The sequence below is a fragment of the Heloderma suspectum genome, chromosome 17, assembly GCF_057233095.1.
Source record: "Heloderma suspectum isolate Gila_16-S chromosome 17, 16-S_ref, whole genome shotgun sequence".
Lineage (NCBI taxonomy): Eukaryota > Metazoa > Chordata > Lepidosauria > Squamata > Helodermatidae > Heloderma > Heloderma suspectum.
The window spans coordinates 9,419,023-9,424,167 of NC_139474.1; the positions used below are offsets into that span (position 1 = coordinate 9,419,023).

Consider the following 5,145-nt stretch of genomic DNA (forward strand, 5'->3'; position numbering starts at 1 on the left):
CTCTCCCTTCATTCTGTGGATTACTTCTCTGAATGTTTAGACCACCCCTGTTCCCAAAACTGAGGCCAGTTAATGATTACAAAAAGACGCTGGCAGCGGTGGTGGTGGGAACCTTTCAGTGCCAGAGTGTGTTTGCCAAAACTTAACTTCCAAGGGCAAACAAAACTTTGCCCTTGGAAACCCTGTGGACAAAAGTGCTGATTTTATTATTTCCTACTCACACAAACACCACCTCTTTGCCAGTACAGCGCAACGTGATTTTCTACTTAACGTTTAGATTTTTTAATAAAAACTTTTATGATCGCTAACCGAACCATCTAATTGTGGCAGGGAGTGTACTCAACCCAAATGGCTTCTCCTAGAAAGGTAGAAGTTGTGTGTGTGTGTGTGTATGTGTGTAAAGGGGGAGGGAAGAGATTTCTAACGCAGAATTCTCAGCACCCTCCAAAATCCAATTCCCAGGATTTGGGGGAGGAAAATTAAGACAGCCATACTGCTATGTAAAACCGATAGAAATTTGTGATAAAGATATTTCCTTCTAGCAGGTGCCTAACTCCAAAAACCCTCAGCAAGTCACCAGTCCAGGCCTCTGGCAAGAGCAATTTGCCCCCTTCCCTGGCAGCCTAGTGGGTGAGGAGGGAGAGAGAATGAGGAAAGGCAGTGTCAAGGAGAGAGAGAGAGGAGTGGCCCTGCCCACTTTGGGCTCTGGCTCTGCCTATTGCTGGCTTCAGCCCCACCCACCAGCATGACAATTGCCACCAAGGGATGAGATAAAACTCTCTTTACACAGGCTTGCCCTGACGCGTGACCCAGCCAGCTGTGGTTTGCAGCACACAGCAGAGGGTCTGGTTTTATTGCTGATTAATTTGTATGATGTTCGTATTGTTATATTTATAGTTGTTTTGATGCCATTGTATTTTATGTTCACCGCTTTGATATCTTTGTGGGAAGCGGTATATAAATTTGGATAATAAATAAATAATAAATGTGTCCCTTGATTTTGGGGGGGGGGGAAGAAAGCTCCAGTTAAAGTTGCCAGCTTTGCTCTGCTCAGCTCTGCTCCTCTGCTTTTAACAGCCGCCTGACCTGCAGAAGTTCAACGGGTGAAGCTTTTCTGGGCATGGAGACAAAGGGATGAGAAAGTCTTTGCCTTTTTTTAGGCTTCCATTAAAAGCAAAAGAGGGGGAGAGCCAGAAAAAGGGCTGTGATCCTGCTTAGAGAAAGAAAGGTGGGGCAGGGGACTCTCCTTTTTTGAAAGGCTGGTAGTGGGATCTTGAGGGTGCCCTCTTGTGGCCACTGGTAGAAATATTTCCTCACCCCCCAGTTAGAAACCATCACTTTCCGACAAGTAGGACTTTGATTGAAAAACAATGATGGTCGTTTCTTGCGTACATCCCATGCCATTTGTGGTCTCCCAGCCCCCTAGCCATCAACAGAAGCTTGCCAGGCTCAGGATAACTCAACGCTCCCCTCGCCATGCCTCTGTTCTTGCAGGCTGAGCCGGATAGCAAACATATTGTTCCCTGTTGCAATGCAAAGTATTGGGGGGCGGGTTGCTCTTGAACAGGCAATTAAGACCCATTCGCTTTACAAAAGACCTGCTCCAGGCGGGAATGAAAACTGCTAGGACTGGTTTCTTGATATGGATCAACACAGCTGCTTCCATTTTTGGACTCTCCGTGGCAGCATGGCTACGCAGACTGTCATGATGAGCGTAGAATAGATTGGCAAGGATTTATACTCCCAGTTATCTTATGCTGGCAGGAACAAAATGACTCCCCTGCCCCGCCCAAAATTATACTGCTGAAATGAAGGAAGCTTGGGGTAACCAGGAATGGGGTTTTGTGTGGAAGGAATGTTAGCTCTGTTCTGTTCTGGTCCTCGAAAAACCAATTCCTGGGCTCAGAATTCTGTGATTCTATGTGTGTGTCTTTTGCGCCAGGCTCCAGTTGATGGATCTCAGGGTTTGAGTAAACAACCAAATTAGTATCCTGCAAGGCTGAAGTCTGCTCACCCCTGGGATAGAGCAAGATTGGCCCTATTTCGTCTCCTGCCATTCTGTGAACCTTTTCATCTGCCGTTGATTTATCAACTTCTTTTTTTAACCACCTGTGCTTTTCTCTTCTGCATTGGGCTGCATATCAAGTGACTTGAAAAAAACAAATTGGTGCAAATTTGGAAAACGCCATCAGGATACACAACTAGAAGCTGTTTTAAAAGAGCCTGGAGCTGGCTCCCCCAACCTGGAATCCTCCAGATGTTTTGAACCCAACTCCCATCAGCCGCAGCCAGCATGGCCATTGATCAGAAATCCTTGAAGTTGTAGCCCAAAACATCTGGAGGGCACCAGGTTGCGGGAGGCTGACCAGGAGTATTGTTCTTGCAGAAAGGTTTGCTTATCCAAGACAGATTAGCTAGAAGTACAACCAAGCACCTTAGTTTCTGGCGACATGTTTCCTGTTCATTTATCATTAATAAATAAAAATGCCTCACATCTTAGTCCACCTGTCACTCAAAGGCTGGTCTGCAATATACACTAACCCGATTAAGCTTATTTCATGCACATCTCTGAATTGGTAATACTCTTGGCAGAGTGATGGGAAGACAGCTCATCTGTTATGTACATCCATTGTGCAGTGATATTTTTGTTATATGGGTTTCCTGTTTGTTCCTGGTTGAAAATTAATTTTTTTTTTTTAAAGAACGAATTTGGCCACACAGTAGTAAGCTACATCTAATGCACACAGTACACTACTGTCCATGCTTACTTGGGAGTAAGACCCATTGTTTAGCTTGGGGAAAAGGTGAGCAAGGGGAGACGTGATAGAGGTCTACAAAACTATGCATGGTCTGGAGCATGTGGAGAGGGAGGCATTTTTCTCCCTCATAATACTATAACCCAGTGGGGTCCTCCCATGTAGCTGATTGGTGGGAGACTCAGGACAGATAAAAGGAAGGGCTTCTTCACACAGTGCATAGTTAACCTATGGAATTCGCTACCACAAGACATAGCGACGGCCACCCATTTGGATGGCTTTAAAAGGGGGTTGTTAGATAAATTCCTGAGGAGAAACTACCAATGGCTGCTAGTCCTGATGGCTCTATGCTACCTCCAGTACCAGAGACAGTTGCTGGAGAGCATGGGTGGGAGGGTGCTTTTGCATTCATGTCCTGCTTGTGGGTTTCCTGTGGGCAGCTGGTCGGCCACTGTGTGAACAGAATGCTGGGCTGGCTGGACCCTTGATCTGATCCAGCAGGGCTCTTCTTATGTTCTTATTGCATAAAGAGGGACTGACCTCTATGAAAGGATGCATAGGACTGGACTGACAGTATCTCAGCACTAGAGGGAATATTCCTGTGTCTGTGCTGAAGTGTGTCTTTTTGCAAAAGGATATAGGGAGCTGCCTAATACCAGGCAGACACACTCTGTTTAGCCCAGTATTGTCTACACGGGGTGTGTGTGTGTGTGTGTGTGTGTGTATGTATGTGTACGTACACACCTCTTTCAGCCTGAGGGCTGGACTCTGTTTCAGAGAAGCTGTTTGGGCCTGCATTCCAGTGGTGAGCGGGGTCAAATTACCAGCATTTGTTGCTCTTAGCGCCAGGAACTAAACCTTAGGAGAGCCATTTCAACCTTTTAGAATGGGGAATAACTGCAAAAGCTAGGAAACCACCAAATGATTGGTGGTCAAGGGAAAGCAGGCAAAGTGATATTGGGCACCCCCAGAGGGCAAGACTGGGACTCCAGGTAAGCAGGATGTGACCCACTGGCCTGAGGTGCCCCTAAGATGCACTGACTGGCAGTGGTAAGTATTTTACTGTCTGAGCTGGACCCAAGTAAAAACTGGTAACTCCTGCAGGAGAACAAGGCTTCAGCATCTTTTAACTAAACATGATTTTTGTTTTTAAAAAAATGCACAACTTCCTCCAGCAAGTTTTAAATAACTTTAAAAAAAAATCCACACGCGCACAACACAAAACAAATCCAAAATAGCACAGGCAACTGGACAGAAAGGGAAGGAGACATGTTTGGGAACCAGACAGCAGCCACGAGCAACCGGCAGGTACTGGCAAAAGACAGAACGGGCAAGCGTGAACAGTGTGACTTACAGACACACAAGACTGTAGGGCCTGAGGGCACAGGAGCCATCATGCAAATTGGGGGCATGAGATGCAGCAATATCCTCCCCTTTCTGGGGAGTGGGAGGGGAAACCGCTACAGCGGCCATGGCAAATGGAGAGGTAAAGGGAGTCCATGTTAAGGTATACGGAAGGGACAGACATGTGAATAGGTGTCAGGTTTTTTTTGGGGGGGGTGTCTTTTTTTAAAACAAAAAAAGTTTTGTATTTTCCTTGTAAGTAAAATAAATCCAACTCAATAGAAATCTGAGTTCTGTACAGGAAAAGCACTGGAATAGAGATTTGGGAAAAGGTGTGAATTTGGGGACTGTGCTGTGGAGGATGGGGTAAGGGGTGGGAAGACGAGCAGCTGTCCTCTAATCGTTTTTTGCCGTTTGAGCTTTTGTGCTGTTCTGGGAGTCTTGTAAGAGTGGGAATGGAGTGTGCTTGGAACAGGATCAAGTGGTGGATTGGGACCCTTCTCCCTTCCACCCCTGCATGATTTTTTCCCCACCTGTGCCCCCCTGCTTTTTATGCATTTCTTGGCCAGGAGGAGAACAGGTAGAGCTAACCTGGCTTTGCCCCTACAATTCTAGGCATGCCAGTTCTCACTGAACATCGTTTCTGGCTTTGGGGACACAAAGAGACCAAGACGCGGAGGTCTCTCCCCAGCCAGTGTTGGAAGCAACAGGAGACATGTCATTTCTCCAGAGGGAGGTGAAAGACCTTCCCATCAGTCTGACACAGAATCGAGACTTTGCAGTAGCTGGCCAGGGCATGACCCCGTACCGTACAGGATGACCCCATTTTCGTCACCACCTTCGTCAAGCCTAGTCAAGGTCTTTACCTATTGGTAGCAGAAGTGAAGGTGTCCCCATGATGGGCAGGGAAAGGGGTGTGCGTTCTCCAACGTGCGTGTATGGGGGTCTCTTTTCAAGTTATCCAGGGCTCAGTCTCCTGAGGTCTGGGCAGGGCTTGCCCCCGTGCCAAACCTAGACACAAATCTACCCAGGCTGGACTCGTCCC

The 5,145-nt window shown here is 47.0% G+C and overlaps 1 protein-coding gene across 1 annotated transcript in view; it reads left to right on the top strand.

Moving 5' to 3' along the window:
* PLCB3 (phospholipase C beta 3) overlaps positions 1-5,145 on the top strand; it is an 83,124-nt gene that overhangs the window by 60,623 nt on the left and 17,356 nt on the right. The window lies entirely within an intron of this gene.